The sequence below is a fragment of the Polistes fuscatus genome, unplaced genomic scaffold (genome assembly GCF_010416935.1).
Source record: "Polistes fuscatus isolate 324 unplaced genomic scaffold, CU_Pfus_HIC Scaffold6, whole genome shotgun sequence".
Classification (NCBI taxonomy): domain Eukaryota; kingdom Metazoa; phylum Arthropoda; class Insecta; order Hymenoptera; family Vespidae; genus Polistes; species Polistes fuscatus.
The window spans coordinates 4,846,674-4,867,458 of NW_025113140.1; the positions used below are offsets into that span (position 1 = coordinate 4,846,674).

A 20,785-nucleotide genomic window follows, 5' to 3' on the forward strand; every position below is an offset into this window, starting at 1 on the left:
TCTAATAAAAATGTTAAATATGATAATAATACATTGTCCTATATTACAAATATAGTTCTATACGAAATCGATGTAATTAATATAGGAAGACCAAAATAGATGATAGATTGAATCAAAAGGGTATTGGAAATTGTCGTATACGGATAGTAATATATAATTTTAATGGGTAAAGGTATCTAGGGATGTTCCAGTTACATGAATGATGTATCTCAATGAAATGGAAAATGAAACCTGATATCTGACAGTATATATTACATTGCTATCGAATAAAAACCGTTTGTTCTGTTTCCGTGTTTGGATTTGGCGCTAAGAGGGATAGATAATTTTCTATCTAGGTATACACACACACACACACACATGCAAATATATATAGGAAATATCGTAGAAAGATATATTTAACCGATAGGCTGGATTTCTTTAACGTTGGTTGTAGGAGGAAGCCGATTCTCGAGGCACGAGGTGGCACGAACCGGTGCTTTTCCACTGGGAAACGATACGTCTGACCGTTTGATTACCCACGTTATACCCTCGAGCTCTGGTAATTACCAGTCGAACGCGATATTCGTCACGCCATCTGGCATATCTCAGAGCGTGTGTAACGCCATAGGATCGTATACGATCCTAGGACTTTACGACAAGAACGGAAAGGCTATCGAATATTCAGCCCTTTTTACATAGCAACTATCCAACCCTTCCTCGTTTTATCCTCTCTTACTCTCTCCTTCTTTTTCTTTATCTTTTTTTTTTGTCCTTCTGTTTCTTATCCCCCTTTTTTTTGTTTCAAACCGTCATCCTTTTCTATTCCCTCTTTTCTTTTTTTTTCTTTAATTTCTTCTCAACTGTTGTATTATTTTACTGTGCTAAAAAAAAGTGTAACGTCATGGTTTTTAAGTTATTCTCCCGAATTGCGGTCTTACTGGAACAGATTTTCCTTTAATATTTAAATTGCAAATATAAAGAAATTTAATGTTAATAATTAGCCCGCTTATCGTCTGACCGGTTCTGATATAATCGTGGTTTTAAGTATCGAATTTTTTAAGGACTTGATGTAGTTATAAGAAGATTGAATATTGCAATTAAAAATTCCTATAATTAAAATTAAAAAAGTTACGGAATTGTTTATCGATAATAAAGCACGTTTTTCTTTTCTTTTCTTTTTTTATTAGATCAATGTAAAAATAATTGCTATATATCGGCATGTTCACAATTTGTAATAATTGTACAATCGATATTAGGTTAAATCATTAATGAATTCTGTTTTATTTTTTTTTTCAAGGGAAAAGTGAATAGTCAATTGTAAAATCTATTGAAAAAAATTAATTCCACTTTTCATGTATTAGAATTGTATTGGCTAGTCCTAGTAATAAGATTCCCTCGTGGGAAGGTAAAAAGCCGAGAGAACACAATTGAGACATTAAAGTTCTAACAGGTATTCTCTCTTGACGTTTACGATAGATGTCATAGATGTGGACAAAGGTCATCCAGGGCATTCCACGATCGACTCTATACATCCACCTATTATTGTCTGTACTATACTATAGGCATCTACACATCCAACCTTACGTTCGAACGTTTTGACTAGTTCCAAGTAGTATTAAAATTCAATGAAATCGTTAGGTTGTTTTATTAACCAAGACATTTCTTTTTTCGTTGCTTTTAACATTTGAAATCTAATTGATTTGATTGCGATCTAATCTAACAAGTATTACCAAATGTCATTATTTCGCTTATAAATACATTTTTTTTATTTTTTTTTATTTTTTTTTCCTTTCGTTTTATTTTTATATTATGATTTAAAAAATATATACAATGGATACATTTTATACGAACACAGTATATGATCTATATAATTTATCAGAAAAACCAATGAGACAAGTCGACATGAAGAAATAAAATAAAAATGTCGTGACGTTAAGCCCTTCGTAAAGGTAGGCTTGACCTACATAAATTCCTCGAATCTAGTTGATTCGACGATTTGATCCTTTTTCACCCTTCGCTGCTACGTGTTCACGCCTCTTGTTCTCACGGCATTGTTTTCACGCATACTTTACACTTCATTTTCTTTTCTTATATGCAAGAATTTACTGCATTAAATGAATTTACAACACTAATTTACAATATTCTCGGCTGATAGATTTCGAAATTAAACGAACGGACCTTTATTATGTTAATTTGTTTGAAAATCATTTTTAACAATAACGATCGTTTAAAATTTATATTATAAATATAATATTTCTACTCTCTAAAAAATAGTTTAAATATTATGTACAAGTAAAATTATTTTTGCATCGATGATCACGTACTTTTAATCCGGAAATAATATTTGAGTTTTTGCAAAGAAATTGTTTTTCATCAAATGCTCGTCACATTTTTTTTACAATTTTAAAACTTTTCGACCGAATTTTTTCTTTTTTTCTTGCTCGCGTTTAAAGAAGGAAATTTTTAAATATTATAAAAGATACATCATTTTACTTATACTAATTGCAAGTGTAGCTTATAATTTTTTTCTTTTTTAAAAGACCTTTTAATCTTTGTAGAAAATAAAAATGATCGAACGAAACTCGAAACAGTATCAGATATATTTTATAAACGGACAATTAATTATATTGAAATGAATATTTTCCTAGGTAAAGATAAAAAAGTATCCTAATTAAACGAACGAACGCGTGTAATCTTAACAAAATCATTATCATTAAACAAAAGTTATTATGATTTCATAAATTTCATTCTAAGAACAAACAACAATCACAGGTTTTTACTTTGGCTAATGAGTTATCATTATCTTAGTAAACATTACAAATTTTTAAAGCGCTCAAAGTGAGAGCAAAAGATAAAAAGAGACAAACAGAGAGAGAGAGAGAGAAAGAGAGAGAGTGAAAGAGAAAATCTAATTCCTTCGTTTTCCATTAATCTGAACGCTAACAAACTATCCTATCCCTTTTTTTTTTTTTCAAGGTAGAATGCGTTAATTCTTCCTAGCAGAAGGTTTTCATACGATTCTTTCTAATTAGCACGGATGAGACTCGTTATCTCTAGTAGGAAGGACGCGAGAATTATTTCAGCATTAAAAAGGTTATAATACCCTCGAGGACCGTCTTTGCTAGTTGCAGAGTGATTATATCAGATTTTCCAGTAACTCGGCCTGCATGACGCATAGTTCTTTGGTAGAAAGCAGTATTACCGGACGCTGTGTGTATACAATATTTAAGAGCCCCGAGGACTCGTAACGCAACGAGAAAGTAAGAACATTCTTTTGTCACGTATAACAGATATGAGAAAAAGAAAAAGAAAGGTGGGATGGAGGGATAGAGAGTAAGAGAGAGGAAAAAAATGTAAAATAAATACGTAGTATGGTGGAAAACATCAAGGATTGTTTGTTATTCGAAATAAAGAAGATAACGAATATAGAGGTTCATACGTATCCTGTTGTACATGTGTTTACCCTTTCCTTTTTTTCTTTTCTTTTTTCCATCCGAATATATTTTTCACGATATATGTGTACGCGAAAAATATTATGTAACGAAACAGGATCAAGATAAAATATATATATATATATATAATATGTAAGAGTATTATTATAATAATAATGAATATAAAAAAAATATATGTTTATGAGTATGTAAATAAAAAATAGATAACCAAATAATACCGAGGAATAAACAAGGTGTTTCAAGAGTCATGAATAAATCCTTCACAAAAATTATACATCTCGTGTTGGTTTATTCGACTTTTTTCGTGTTGTTAAAATCCAGTTTTATAGAATATAATTTTTTGATTAAAAAGAATTAGAATATTTAAAAAAAATGAAATATCAATTAAAAATTAATAAGATTTTCTTACACTTAATATTCACTATTTTGAATTGAAAGAGCAACAATCTTCGATTACAAACAAAAATTGTAATGAATTTGATAACAGCAAAAATGATTTAGACCAATTTTCTATTAGATCAAGAACAATTGGTAAATGTCACAATATGAAGGAAGAAAAAAAGAAAAAGCACGGATGAGAAAAATAAAGAGATCTTCTCGAGTAATAGTAGAACATCGTTGTAAACCGAGTCGTGGCACAATTTTCCGACAATTTCGGATAATAACTTTTACATGTGAAATTGGTGTAATACGTTTTCCCAAGCGAGCACGGCCAGCAGCCTAAGACTGGTAGTAGTGGTAGTAGTTGTAGTAGTATGCGTTATGGAAAAAAGCAACCCTCTCTTTCCTTCTTTCGTTCCTTCATTCTTTCTTTCTTTCTTTTCTCTTCTACATTTTCCCGTGTCCGTAACAATCAGCGTTTATTGCCAGGTCAACCTTACCCCGGGATCTATTACATATACATACACACGCATACACACACGCGTATATCTTTGTATATCGTACACTTGTATCTACATTCTTCCTTCTATTTTTATGCACATACACACATATACATGTAGATATAGTATATCTGAAGCTTCTGACTTTTTTTTTCTTAGCATCACTTATTCAAGTCTCCAGGCCAAACATCGTCGTACCTTTTACTCTAAACTCGCTTCTCGTATTTTCGTCGCACGTAACCTACCTATATCTTAGGTTAGTAGTTTCACATATACTTTTCCATACTCTTTCCGTATTAGGATGATCTATTTGTTGATATGTTATTCACGCGAGAATATAGGCCTCATATATTTTCTATGAATTTTATTTTACGAGTATTTAACATATTTTGTGTGTGTGTGTTTTTTTTATTTATTTATTTTGATTTTATTTTTTTGTTGTTCCCTTTTTTTCTTTGATTCGAAGGCTAATCGAATATGCAATAATCGAGTATTCCAATATGAACGAATGAAAGAGAGAGAGAGAGAGGGAAAGAGAAGCGGATATATTCAAGTGAGTTCTCTCGGCAATCTGTATTTTTCCAGTAGATTGTCAAATATTTTTTCAGAAATCGAGTGGTATAGCTAGAAATAGGATAAGGGGGAATAAAAGGGAAATGAACGGACCGGAAGGGCTTTTTGCCCATTGGATTTTTACCATGAGAGTTGTACGTAAATGCGCTTTTCGAATTTGATAGGGCATCGAATCTCGTGGAACCGTCGTGGATATTTTTATATATTTTTTTTCGTTGAGATTTTAAAGGATATTCAAAACCACCACTACTTTTATTGCTATTGCTATTACTTGCTATTGCTCGTATTTTTCGCCAAACGAAAGGCGTGGCGCGACGTGTCGTTCCTTTCTGTCCGTTAGTTTGTACTACGTGAACGCGCAACAACCAATAGAAAAAGAGAAAGTTGAAAACAAAAAAGGATCGCAGAGAAAACCGCGGGAAATAAATTTTTTATTACGGATTTATCTGCGTCATACCTTTCTCTCCTTCGATCCCACGATCCGATAGAAATTTTTCAATTTTACGCTCACGTAATTAATGCAAAAGCGAGTCTTTAATTCATTGAAGTTATTAAAAAAAAAAAAAAATGAAGAAACAAGAAAAACAAAAAAAATTAAAGAGAAAACAAATTCTACTGAAACTAAAAAATAAAAGGAAAAATATTTTAACAATAATATTTAAGGTAGAAATATTAATAGGTTTAAGAGGGATTTCTGCATGTGGGATCTATCATAATTGCATTCCATTTTCAGTATGAGATTATACATAAAAAAATAACGTCACTCTTTGATATCGAAAATTTTCACGATTAAGGAATTAAACTTTCTCTACGGGATCACATAAAACGGAATCTCGTCGAATTGATCCCTTTTTTTTTGCACAATTTTTTTTATCTCCTTCTCTCATTGAAATTCTTTTTCTCTCGCGCAAAGCATCGTCCCGTCATTGGAATTCTAAACGGACAAATACCTCTATATAATTGAAATATTACTGCATTCCGAGCAATCCAAAACGAATAGTTATTGAAAAAGTAGAAGAACAAAAGGAAAAATTCTTTCTTATCTTTATAAATGATCTTAAAAATTTGAGAAATTCGAAAAATTGTTAAAAAACAAAAACAGAATAGTTATTAGGTGTACAAATAAGTTTCCGCCGTTTTAATGTAGATAGCGCGGCGCGGAGTTTCCGTTAACTTTCGCAGATGATATCCTGCTTAAAAATTAGTTTGGACGTTTAAAAACAACATTCCCTTTTAATATTATTGATTTCATATTGGTAAAATATAATTTTTTTTGTTGAAATTGTCCAAATGTGAGCCGAATAAGCGTCATTTGCGGGAAATATTAGTTTACTTCTTTAATATAAAAAAATCTGCTGCTGAGGCGCATCGATTGCTCGTAGAAGCATATGGTGAGACTGCTTTGAGTTAGAGAACGTGTCGTGAGTGGTTTCAAAAGTTTAAAAACGGTGATTTCGACGTAAAAGACAAAGATCGCAGTGGAAGTCCAAAAATTTACGAGGATGCAGAATTGGAGGAAATATTAGAGGAAGATTCATCTCAAACACAAAAAAAACTTGCTGTAACATTAGAAGTCACTCAGCAAGCAGTCTCACATCGTTTAAAATCATTAAGAATGATTAATAAACAAGAAAATTGGGTTCTGTACGAATTAAAGCCGAGAGATATTGAACGCCGATTATGCTTAAGTGAAATACTGCTTGCTAGACATAAAAAAACGGTTTTTTACATCGTATCATCACTGGTGACGAGAAATGGATACATTTTGATAATCTAAAAAGAAGAAAATCATGGTGATTACCAAGCCATGCGTCAACATCAACAGCAAAACCGAATATTCACGAAAAAAACTCATGCTGTGTATTTGGTTTGATCAGCTGGGTGTAGTGTATTATGAGTGGCTTAATCCGAGCGAATCAATCACCGGAGCCCTCTATCGAACACAATTAATGAGATTGAGCCGAGCTCTGAAGGAATGACGCCCTCAATACTATTCTAGTCACGAAAAAATTATTCTCCTGCATGACAATGCTCGTCCACATGTAGCGGCTCCCGTGAAATAGTATTTGGAAAAACTTGATTGTGAATTGTTACCCTACCCGCTGTATTCACCAGACATTGCACCGTCCGATTATCACCTATTTCGGTCCATGGCACATGCTCTGTCGGAGCAGCGGTTCAAATCATATGAAGATACCAAAAATTGGGTTGATTCGTGGATAGCCTCAAAAGACATGGAGTTCTTCCGACGTGGGATACGAATGTTGCCTGAGAGATAGGAAAAAGTCATTGCAAGTGATGGACAGTATTTTAAATAACCTTAAAATTACTATTCTTCTAGAATAAATACTTAATTTTTAATTAAAAACGGCGGAAACTTATTTGTACACCTAATAGTCACGTTGATACGAAACAAATTGGTAGATTCGCAATTAAAGATAACTCACAAGAAAAGGTGCACATTCGAATTAATCGATTAATAAAAAATCGATCGAATTAATAAAAAACAAAAAAGAAAATAAAAAAAAAGATAAAGATCTAGGAAATTTCTAGGAATGCAAATGAAAATAAAAATGAAAACACCCAAATATCAATACTCTCGCACGGATATTTGAAAGCTCGCAGTTGGACAGGTAAACCTTGCAAAAGAAATAAAAAAAAACATTTTATTCTCACGAGATAAATCAGTGAACAGAAAAACGAAGAGAAAAAAGAACGAGTACACGACTACCACCACTACACACTACTGCTGCTTTTTTAATTTTTTTTTTTTTACACTTTCACGAGTGTAACGTTACAATGACACGAGGATTATGAATGGAAAGGAGCTTTGGTAGAGCGTACTTTTGCAAATTTAAAAATAAAAAAAAAAATATAGAAAAAATAAAAGAAATAAAAAACAAAAAAGTAAAGATACACGTGAATACAGCGATCTAACATTTGTGCATACAACTATGCAGCTAGCTTTCCTATCTCATTGTCTGTTCACACGGTGACCGAACGAGTTAACGGGCTTTATTTTTACCTATCTACCAACTTCACAACGAGAAATCTCGTAGCCATTTTGTACCCTCTTTTCTACCATTCTCTCTTTTTTCCTTTTTTTCTTTCTTCTTCCCTTCTTTGCTCGCCAGTTTCATTCTTTTTTGTTCTCTTCTGTTATTTCGTCGTCCTTTTTCATTTTACGCTTCTAGGATATCCGGGAATGTAATAAATTATTTCTCCCTTTTTCCTCATCATCCGGCATACCTTGACTTATACTTCATTCGCGTGTAAATTTGCACGCATATAATGTCAGCCGTCTTTTCCATGCATACGAGATTGCGAAAACGTAAATATAAGAATTTAACTATGAAAATATAAAAGTGGTAAAAGATGGGGAATAGTAGAAGGGATAGATAACTCGTAAACTAAAGAAAATAAAATGTTTTAAAATACGTCAAGAAAAAAAGGAGTCTCGTGTTTAATAAATTTTCAATTTCTTATTCGACGCATTGTCCTTATTATATTCTTCTTATTTTTTTTTTCGTATCACCGCTTCTGCTCTGTAATATCGATTTTTCTTTTTGCGTATTTAATTTTTTGACGTACAATTCGATTAATTGATCGTCAAACGAATAAGAATTTGTAATATTTTCAATATTTTAGATTTAAATTAATAATAAAGCCAGTAACAGTTCCCAGATTATTAATAGTCGGAGCAGATGTTATTTTCTCATCGATAGAAACCTAATACGTATTACAGATATCACGAAAAGTAAAAACCGTTTTAAGGAATAAATAATGTTGCGTAATTGTATCACTCTCAAATGAAAATACTTTTCTATTATAATCTTTATTCCTAAAAAAGAATTTTTATTAACAAAATTGAAAAAATAAAAGAATACTGTCAGTTGATTGAATCGATATAAAAATTAAAATCCCTATCAAAAAGAGCAAAACGTTTTTACGAATAAAATGCATCGGATATAACCAAACTGTACGTTCATTAATCAAACAAATTCTTGAACGAATTAAAATATGTATATAGATATGTAACGGTCAATGTAAAGAATCCGGGCATTGCATAGAATTCCTAAAGGGTTTTGTCAATCTACAATGTATGCATCAATCAGGGTTTTTTGAGCTGAATAATCCTGGCGCAACCTTATGTGTTCCATAAACATAACCAACTAGAGTATATATTTTAGATTGAGCAAAACCCTCTGGACATTCTATAGATTGACCGGGCAGTGTACTAAAATACGCTGAAAATATACATTACCTATCTTAGTGAATATTTTATAAAATGCCCCGTGCAGTCTATACAATTCTTGCATTCTATACATTAACCGGAATATATATATTGTTTTCTTTTGTCTACCTACAAAATAAAATTATGAACGTAAAGTCGAACGTTAATTGAAAAATATTATCTAGGTTAGTAATGAAATGAGACAAATGGACTTTATGATTCGACTGAAAATGATCCCATGGATAGAAAATAGAACGCGTATCCTGACGAGAGAGCAAAACGTTGTTGCGCTTGTTACGCGAGATTCTCGATCGCGGATAGGAAAATACAAAAAGAATATATGCCCCGATCGGTATCGTTAATTACAATGAATTACGAGAAACAGCTGCCGCGAAAATATCGCAAAGCTTGTGCGTTCGAACGTACGCGCGCCATATGCGTTTCACTGGTTGCACGAGCGTTTACGCGAGCGGGAATCAGGGTAAGCGGGGAGAAATTTGGTTGAGGGTTGAGAGAGATAGGAGAGGGTTCAGGGGTTGGATGAGGAGAAGGGTTGGACGAGAGATAGATCGAGGCGATAAATTTTCAACAATTGAAAACCACTGGACATAGAATTTTCGAGTTAAACTATAACGACAGTACACGGTACCGCTAATCAACGATATAATTGTTCTGGCTGTTCTCATGCGAGTTATTATCACGAAATATCGATAAAGTTGACCAAAAAATTAAAAAGAAAAAAAAAAGAAAAAAGAAATAAAGATTTATTTAATTCTACATTAATCGAAACGAAATGGTAAACAAATTGTAAAATTGTATTTTGAAATTGCACAGTCTATACAATACTGATCGAACAATCGTTCTACCAATCCAAAATCATAAGTGATTTCCAATTAACGGGACAAAAAAAAATGAAATCAAAGTAAAATAATCTCTATAGAATTATGGGAATCGAAACGAATGGCGAGTATAGAAATTGAGAGAGATAAATAGCGAAGTATTACAAGGCAATTCAACGGCCATACTCAGGACACGGTTCGTGTTAATGCAGAAAATCCTGACTAAAGCCCCCATTTAACAGGCAAGATTACGGGTAATACACCTGATAAGGATTATAGAGAGTTCACCTCCTTTCCTCTCTTTCTTCCTCGCATTCCCATCATCTCGTTCCATCGCGAACTGCAACTTATCCCACTTTCTCTCTCACTTACTTTCATAAAATAAAATACCTGGGTCGAGACCCGAAGAGAGAGTTCGGTCTTCGCATAACGGAATTGTCCTCGTCTTTGAATAATTAAGCTTCTTTGCCTCGCGGGCAAAGCTCCGAACCGGCGATTCCGCACTTTGCTAGGGGAAGGAACCTTCGAGAAACGGGGAATGAACGTGGGGGTGGGGGTGGGAAATGAGAGTGAATTCTAAGAGGAGGAGTGACTTTATCAAAGGTACATTACTAATTCTCGTCCCATCGAATTAAATGGCCGAAACGTGCAACTTTCGCAAGTCCCGGGTGTTCTTCACCTTCCATTTTCATTTATCACCTCCCCCTCACTTCTTTCTTTTTTACTTCTTTTCCTATTGTTTCTTTTTCTTTTTTTCTGTTTTCATACCGACATTTTTCTATTTCACATTTTCTTAATTGTTACAATTTGTTTCTTTTCGGATTAAAAATTATCACGTTCGTGAAACGTGGATACTTTGTTAACCGGACGTAACTCTGATCTTAATTATCAAAGAACAAACTGAGAAGAAATACATTCTGTATGGTTGGTCTCTCTTCCAACCTACGAAACTTCCGACTCGAACGACGTAATTATCGAACAACGTACTAGACCTAACTACGAGATGCTCATTTGCAAGGCGTAATCACTTCCCCTTCGTACGGTTGCGAAATTGCTACTAAAAGATATCACGACACTCGGCTATTACCGTATCTTCTCAAAATCGATCGATTCATTTAATCAAAACTTTTCATTATCCTGTTTGTAAGATATATATTCATCGGTTTAATCGGATGAAATATTATCCGCGATATTATTTCTATATATATATATATATATATATATATATATATATATATAAATTCAATAATTCTTTTATTTATTTATTTATTTTCTTAATTATATTAGAAACTTGAATGCGAACGATAATATTAATTGTAGTTAAATTATGAATATTCTTGAAATTGTGCGATTGACAATAGTTAACAAAATATTCGAACTATAGTACACTAAACCACAGCCATTTATCTCAAACAGATAAATAAGCAAGCAATATTCATCGAGTACATGGATAATGGAACTAACACGTTTCGACAGCAAGCGTTAGGTAGAGCAATAGGATGTCGATGAATCAGCGATAATATCCGAATCGAAATTGGATATTTGATAAGCAAATGCGACGCGAAGTTAATCTCTTGCATACCGATATATACAAACGTTAGATATTAATCAATTGAAATGTCCTAATAAAATAGCAACAAAGTACTATGCGTTAATACCTAGGAAGTTTCAAATTGGCACAAAGATCTATCTTAATTAATGGATTTGGAAATGTTCATTCTCTCATATTTTTCATGATTTTTTAAGCTTTCCACGTATTAGAATAATAAATTTTCGTATTTTAACTCATTTCGTGCCAATTGTTTTCAACAATAATTTTAAATCGTTATCGTTTAATCATACGTCTTTCTAATTTGATTGATCAATAAAGTGACAGTTGAAATTTATCAAAGTTTCAGTGATTTTCAAAATTAATTACTTATCTCCAGACTTTTATCAATTAAATTTTCTTTACTTTTTGTTTTTTTTATACTTTAAAAAACGTCCCAGGTTGGTTCTCGTTATTCTATACGTTGAATAAATAACGTGTAATTGATTTTTAAAATCGTCTTGGGAATCTTAGAACACTTTAAAAAGTTCGGGGTTAACCTTATGTTAAATATTTTTACATAATTTATTGGCCGTTCTAATATCTGGAAGACCGAGGTTAACAAAAATATTACATTTAATGTTGAAAAATGTTTTATAAAGAATTATTATGATGCAGGATATTTCGTGAATTTCTTTTTCTTTCCTTTTCTCATTCTTTCGTAACAGCTTTGTTTTAGTCACGGGATGACGAAGAAACATTTCTTCGGAAAATTGCATTTCACGTCACGATTCAAGCATCCGGTAATACAATGGTATCATTATTACGAAGGAAAGTCGACGTGGTTGTGTAGAGAAAGAGAGAGAGAGAGAGATAGAAAAATAGAAAAATAGAAAAAGAAAGAGAGAGATATCCGTTGTGTATTCTTTTTCATAATATCACACAGCATAAAATGAAATTTTTCGTCTCGAGTGAAATCCACGGATCTGGGAGAATAACCATACACGAGTTGACTCTTATATTTGAAAATATAATAATATCGTAAAATTCCTTATACATTCGAAGTTTTACATAAAAATAATCATATCTATCGAATAATTATTAATTGCATTTCATTTACATCTGATTGTGTTACATTTAATATCAAAGGTATTTTAGATTATCCAAGTATTCGCATAGCAGTTAACAAATATCCTTTGATGTTATTACAATTCAATTAAATTGTCATAATATGGGCTTATTGTAAGAGGTAAAAGAACATTTTTTTTTATGAGTGAAGATCGAATCATAAAATTTAACGGGTTAGTAACAAGTCATGTAAATACGAGTTCAAAATTGAATACAGTGAAATGAAATTTATATAGCACAATTAATAATGTATAGTTAATTAAATAAATAATTTTTTAAAGTATTTAAATTATTCAAATCTTTCGATTTTTCGTGATCGACCCATTCAGGTCAATTGGTAAATTTTTCTCCCAATTTACCTATACATCTAAACGTTAACTGAACGGTACGTACGACTCGTATATTGTGGTTTAACCAATAGCAAATAGCATTCTCCTCTTAAAGTGCACGTAATTGTCTTTTAACTTTCACGTCAAATATACGTACAAAAATATACGTTAAAAATACATAGATATATAGATACTTTTACTCGTTTGCTATAATTTTATTCAATTACAACGTTACAAGTATGTACTTACATTTTCTCTCTTTCTCTCTCTTTCTCTCTCTCTCTCTCTCTCTCTCTCTCACACAACCTCCCAAACCTCTACCTCATTTCTACTATTTCTATAGGAAACCACAAAAACTGGAAACGAAAGAAAATAAATGTGTTAGGTGGTGGAAAAAGTTGATGAAAAAAAATTCAGTATGAAAATAATGAAACCCGTACGAATTTACGTAACGTGCTCAAATTATTTCTAACGTTGCTTTTTTTCCTCCCTTTTGTGAGAATAAAAAAGAAAAAAGGAAAAAAAAAAGGAAAAAGGTATGTTACAATTTTGCGAGAGAAAAAAAGTAGAAAGCAAAAGAAAAATATTATTCGATAAAATGTATACGAGATACTAGATATGTACTTATATCGATGTCTCGAAACCCTTTCAAGTACAGATGGATCGATGGAAGGAAGGGCAATTGGCAAAATTATACGTCGAGAAAGCCGAATAAATGGCTGAATATCGCTAGAACGTCCATTTCGTAACGTACAATCAATCCCTAAATTCTAATACCGTTTCATGATTTTGTCTAATAACAGCGATATTCATCTAATTGAAATATCCCCCACTACTTAAATAACACACCTATCCCTTTAAATTGAATTCATGTATCATACTATCCTAAATACAATAATACTTTTCAAAATTTTCGAAATAAAGATAAGAATTTCGTTTCCAACCTAAATCACGAAAAATAAAACAAAACAAAAGAAAAATAGAAAAAGAAGAAGAAGAAGAGAAAATTTGGAATCTTTGTCGGATAAATAGAAAAGAATTATATCAATGAAACTGTTAGTAAGAATCACGATCACGAAAAAGGATTTTAATATTTTAAACTCGAACGCGTACTGTAGAATATATGACTGAAAACGTACACATTAAAGTTATACACACGCGACGGAAACACATAGAGAGACACGCACACAGATATATCAATGGAATGAGAGAAATATAATGGTAGGGGGAGGAAGGGGTGATTCAACGATTCAATATCTGTCTCGGATAGATACCAACGTATAGAGAAATTTTGACGGTGAAACAAATAGAAAGTATCGTTCCAGCTAACGAAGCATCGATCCATAAATTGAATTCTCACTCATACCTACATACATATGTATGTATATATGTACATACCAAAAGAAGAAAGAAAAAATAAGCGGGAACTGGCTTGTTTCCTCTTGATCGTAGCAGCAGTAGTATGTAGTTGGTAGTTGGTAGTAGATATTGTATCGTTGAGAAAGATCCTTGATAGAATTAGTCCCTTTATTTTGTTCTTTTCCTTTTTTTTTTTTTACTAACAGTTTTCTATATCTTTCCTTTCCGTCAATTTTCTTTTTGGTCCTACAACCGGAAGAGCCCTATGGTTTTCGACGGAAACCGAAGGTCGATCGAAGTTACGCGCACTTTTTCGCGCCGTTCACCGCAATGACGGTAACACAATGCGGTAGATAAGAACAATTTCGAATAAATATAATAATAATTAGTTACTATGATTGTATTTGTATGTTGATTTTATATGGCATACACTTGATTAACTGTACTTTGTATTTGTTTCTCTTTTTGAATTAACATTTTTAGTTTAGCGATATTTTTAAAACAAACACAATCGATAAAACGACAGTTTATTTTACTTATGTTTATAATTTGTTTTTCATTTTTTTCTTGTAAATTTGTCGACTTCGTCGTTGTTTGATAATTTTCTTTTCCTCCTCTTCTTCTTCTTCTTTTCAACGCGAATTATCACTTTCACCAGTAACACCATCGATCGAATAGATCTCGATTGTCCACCATATTAAAATCCATTGATGAGATAAAGAGAGAGAGAGAGAGAGAGAAAGAGAGAGAGAGAAAGAGATTAATATAAGAGAAAGAAAGAAAATATTGACCGATCAAAAAGTACACTAGATCGATCGTCCTTCATCGTCCTTAAAATCGATATTACGCGAATCCTCATCCCGTAATATATCCCGAATAAGAGAGATCACTCCTTTCATAGCTCACTATCCGTCACACTCACGAAAAGAGGTCAAAGATATAAGACTATTTTCAGGGAACTCGACTCCTCCCATTGGAAGAAATAAAAGAAGAAATACGCACACTACAAGAGTCAACCTTTTCTTCTTCTTCTTCTTTTTCCTTTTCTTCTCTTTTCAAAAAAAAAAAAAAATAGAAAAAGAAACGAGAAAAAAAATGAAAAAACAAAAAAAAAATCAACAAAAATTAATCAATGTTCTGGAAACCCCATCTCACCAAAAAAAAAGAAGAGGAGAAAAATAAAAAAAGGGGAAAGAAAAAACTGTAAAAATTATTGAACGAGATGGAAATACAGAGAAAAAAAAAGAGAGCACCTCTCTCTCTCTCTCTCTCTCTCCACCACTCCTCCCTCGTACAACAACAACAACAAATTAAAACGCAACAGAAAAAAAAGAGAAAGAAAAACGCACCTAGGTAAAAAAAAATGTGAACGCGCCGACAGGTAGGGTTTGCCCTACGTTATTCCTTTTAACAAATTAGCTTTCCTTTGAAAATTCTTTTGTTGCCGCGCGAGGATGCGCGCGAACGAGCCGCCAAAGAGAACGGGCCGACTGACTGAGGGGGGTGGGTGGGGGTAGTGGCACGATACGGGGGTTGAGTTCGGTGCGGGTGTAAAGGGGTGTAATATATATATATATATATATTGTTAAAAGCGAACGTACGAACAACGTTGGAATGAAGGAATGAACGAACACGAGCCGACGTGAATGCGCAAGCGACGCGTCGTGTTGTTGGAAACCGACTAAACCCTGAGAGCCGTGCTGCACCCCCGGATACCGCGCATGCCCCTTCTTCGGAACCCTACGCTAACTCTCCTGCTCCACCTCCTTCTCCACCACCTCGAACCTCCAACCTCCAACCCACCCCCTCATCGTTGTACTCATACTCATACTCCTCCTATTCCACCACCACCACCACCACCACCACCATCACCACCATCACCATCACCATCACCATCACCGCCACCACCACCCAACGCGTGCCGCCTCCCCCCCCCCCAAAAACCAACGGTGACTTCATCTTTTTTTTCTTCTCTACATCCCGAAAAAGCCCTTTTACCTTTTCTTACCATTTCTTTCATTTCTTTCTTTCTTTTCTTTCCTTCTCTCTCTCTCTCGCTCTCTTATTTGGATTTGGATTTTTATTATTTTTATTTTTTTTTCCCTCCTTTTTTTCATTTCTCGAAGAGCTCTCGCACTTTCTGGTCGTCGTTGTCAGAGAATTTTCTTCTACTTCTACTTCGAAATGGCGAATCCAGATTTATTTGCCCATCGGCAATATATTTACAACTCTGGGTATAGGAAAGAGATCGTTAGGTGAGTTTCTTTTTTTATTCTTCTTTTTCTTATTCTCAAAGAATAGCTTTTCTATAAATCCCCTTCCCCTTTCCTCCCCCTATTTATTCTTTTCTTATATATATATATATGTATTTCTTTTGCTTCTTTTTTTCTATTTCTATACGAGAAAGTATTACGAGAAGTATAATGATTAATTACAACGTTCTAACGAGGAGTTCTGCTTTGGGTAAGAATTAATTGTTAAACTATAACAAAACGCTTACCAACGTGTACCAACTTATTTTGACCGATTATACTGATATCAATAATAAGCATAATCTGTATTACATATATCATGTACTTTAAGTTTAGTATATATTCATACTCGCATGCATACATACATACATACATACATACGTATAATTATAAAGAATATTTTAAAGGTGTTAAGAGTGAGTTTATGATAAAGCGAGGGAAAATGAAAATTTCACGGAGGCACTTGGGGCGGCAGAGTGGCGGGAAGGAGAAGGGGAAAGGGAGAGGGGAAGCTTCGAAATATCTGGAACGGAGAAAACACGTGCATTTGAATTTTCATGCCAAACCTCGAAGAAGCAAACAGGCTGGAAATTGTGGAGCAACGTTGAAATGGTAGATCGTTAAACGATCCACCAAAACCCTCGTTCTAAATCATATAAACTTTCTGATAAATACGAAAATCTCTCTCTCTATATATATATATATATATGTATACATGTGTTAGTAGAAATGTATGCACGTGAATGTATCAACGTGAACGTACGAACGTGAATCTATGTATTCTCATCCGAGCGTTTAAAGAGAAGTAAACTGAATAGTGAGATAGGGGAAGTGAAATGATTGTTGAGGATTGGGACGGGGTGGTGAAGAGGTCGTGGGCGGAGGGAGAGGTTAGGAGTTAGGAGTGGATGAAGGAGGAAATTCGTAGGAAGCGCTAATGGAACGTGGTGAGGCTGTGGCTGCTGCTGCGGTGTTGGCGCGATCCTCAAAACCACGTTGAACTTGAGAAAGCCTTGCTCGGAAAGTATCCTACGTTGAGATTAAGAAGAGTGGCCGATAAGAAATAAGAGTTAGAGGGGTAGACGAAGGAAAAGAGAGAGAGAGACAAATAAAATGAAAAGGGTGATTAATTCGAAGACGCACTTCTCTTACACTTTTCTTCCCTTTGAGTGAGGGGAGCTTCGTTAAAATCGCGATTCATAGCACGAAAAGCGAGAATAAGCGATCGGACAATGAAAAGAGGGTTGAAAGGGTTGCCAAAAAGAGATTGCGATATCCATCATCCCTTCTTTTTCTTTCTTTCTTTTTTTTTCTCATTATTACCACTGGTTCCTCATCAAGAGGCTATTGATTTTATTCTTCTACAGGTGCCTCTCTCTCTCTCTCTTTCTTTCTCGCTTCTTCCTTCTTGAAAAAAATCTTCGAGAGGATTCGTTTTTTCTTCTTCTTTCTTTTCCATTTTGGGAGGATTCTTTTTTGTTTTCCATTTTTCCTTCCTTTCCTTTTTTTTTTCTTTTCTTATCCTCAGTTGCGTAATCGTCGTCCTCGCGTTGTCATTTATTCACCAACAAGAACACTTCAATTTTTCATCTCGAAATCACAACAATGCAGGCTCGTTAAATCTCTTTTCTTCTTTTTTTTTTTTTTACTAATTCTTCTTCCCTTCTTCTTCTTCTACTTCTACTTCTACTTCTACTTCTACTTCTACTTCTACTTCTACTTCTTCTTCAATATCTTCTTATTTTTTATTTTCCCACTTTTACATAAAATCGTATACCAGTTTTTCCCTTTCTCTTTAGTTTTCTCTTTTTCTTTTTCTTTACTTCTTTTTTTTCTTTCCACTCCCAAGAGAGAGATTCAAAATCCTCTCCCGTCCTACCATTGTTCAATCTCCTTTATCCATTTTCTTTTTCTGTTTCTTATTTTTTTTTGTCAAAGGAAAGATAAAAAGAAAGTAAAAAAAGAAAAGAAAGAATAAAAAGATGAAGAGTTTTAATAACTACTCTCTGGATGGGAATCTTTGCCCTCCAGTAGATTGGCATGGGTTGTGATGACGTTATCACGATTATCAGTCGAGCAATTAATCTTTGAGATTATGATGGGGGGATAAATAATTCTTTAGAGAAAATGTAAGAAGAATAATTTAAAAGAGAGAAAAGAAAGGAAAATACGAAAAAATATCTGAAAATAAGTCGACCATAAATTCGTTGTATTATTTTTATATAACAAATTTTGATATGATTATTATATTATTTACTAGTTCAAATAAGAAATTCTTAAATATCTCTTTGTGTGTGTGTGTGTGTGTATTTGTATGGGTGCAAAATTATTATAATGAAAATTTGGAAATGATATTAAATTTAAAAATATTCTAACATTTATTAATTTTTATTGGAAGAAAAGTTCAAAGACACTATAAACAAACAAAAAAGTCAAATATTTATTAAATATAAACGATCATATTTTTTTTCCTCAATTTACGTAACAAAAAAGAAACAAAAAAAAGGGAACAAATTTACTTCTAAAACATTTCTCTCTAGAAAAAAAAAAATAAGAAAGAAAATAAAATGAAATTAGGTTATAGAAGATTAACTCTAGTTACGAGTTAGTTTTATAATTGATCCGATTCACGTCGAAAAGTTTTTACGCAAGATTCAAAAGAGATAGTCCGTTGTGTTGATGGTGTTGATTTAGGTTGAAAAAAGGGGCGTGAAAAGGAAGAGAACAGAGAAGAGGTGAATAAAGGGAGGATAGAAATCAAGATGGAAAAGGAACAAGACACTTTCCCTAGAAGAACTTTTCAATCTCCTCTTCTACGCCCTTTTCTAACTTACGGTTAGGGAAGAAAATTCTTTATGGAAGTGAACATTTCGTATTACCGATTGGGCACCCCCCTCCCCCTCCTTAAACGAAATCTTTTCTTTAGCCTATCTTTTTTTTAGCCGAGGTTTTTCGTGGATGCCTATAATCGATATAAACGAGGGAGATGCATGAAGAAAATCAATATCGCCCTTTACTTTTTATGCTCGTCCTTAACGAGAGTAAATACGCTCGTTTACCGAATCCTAAAGATTTTACTATAAGAGAGTATCGTTAGGAGTTATTCAAAAAGGGCCTGCTTTTGTGGTTTCCCTTAGATCGTTGAGTAAACAAAACTACGAATACGTATAAGAAAACGGCAACTAATTTAAACCATACAAAGCGTAATTCAATTTTAATAATTATTTATAATTATAATTAAGTTTACGCGTTGACTTGCAAATGGAAATATAACTTTAAAATAATCAACTAATTAAGATAAAAGGTGATTAATTTTCGTATATTAAGTTACAAATAAAAGAGGAATAAAAAAAAAAAGAAATTCACAAGAAATAAATTTATATTGCATATATTCTTATGCTATATATTATATATAATTATTCAATTACGTATGTAGTAAGCTTAATTAAATTATAAAAATAAAAGAAAAAACAATTAAGTACAATAGAATCATGATTATAAAGATTAAAGGAAATTAAATAATTAAATACTTTAAAGAAGTCAAATAGAGACAATTGTATTCGTCATGCATTTGATTTTCTTCAACAGTTACAAACTCGTGCGTTTTACGTTTGAAGCAAACTAAATTGGCTATTAGTATAACTGACGAAACTTCAGCAATAACAAACTCTCTATCCTTGTCCGTTCTTTCGAAAATTCTCCCTATCTATCTTCTTATCTTTCTCTTTCTATCTTAAGACCCTTAAATTGTAACGGTGTAAGCACTGTTTCCCTTCGATTTCGAAACGCACGGCGACGGTTCCCTTGAACTTTCCTATTAACTGGTTAATTTGAATCCGTCCCGTCTTGTGACACGTGACTAACGATCAAACGCCTTGCTTTTCTACTAACTGCTTCAACTTTACTTTCCTACATTATAACAGAACGAACAAGTTTTCGAGCTACTGTCAAGGATTTTCTTTTATGTTTTTTAATGTTGACTTTCGATCAAAAGATCCATACTTCAATATTTTTCAATTTTCTTTTATATATATCTTTTAAGATCTTAAAAAGAAAAAAACCATATACGCGATACTTTCCACTCGGTAAAAGTCGGTGTAAAATAAAAAAAACTCGTCTTACAATTAGTAACGAATCTAAAATCGTTAAAGATCGTTGAATCTTATCTTTTCTTTTTTTTTCTAAAATAATTAAATTGATTTTTATCGTAATTTGTTATGAAAAATATGCG

General features: G+C 33.0%; 1 protein-coding gene across 4 annotated transcripts in view; it reads right to left on the reverse strand.

Annotated features, from left to right (window-relative positions):
* LOC122523543 (hemicentin-2-like) overlaps positions 1-15,985 on the reverse strand; it is a 73,991-nt gene extending 58,006 nt beyond the window's left edge. For 2 of the 4 annotated variants that reach the window (XM_043645363.1, XM_043645365.1), the window contains exon 1: positions 15,904-15,985. The gene's annotated coding sequence lies outside the window, so the exon portion shown is untranslated. Of the gene's footprint in view, positions 1-14,341; positions 15,354-15,903 lie in introns of all 4 variants that reach the window. The other 2 variants (XM_043645362.1, XM_043645361.1) reach the window with 2 other exon arrangements.
* Between the last annotated feature and the right edge of the window lie 4,800 nt (positions 15,986-20,785).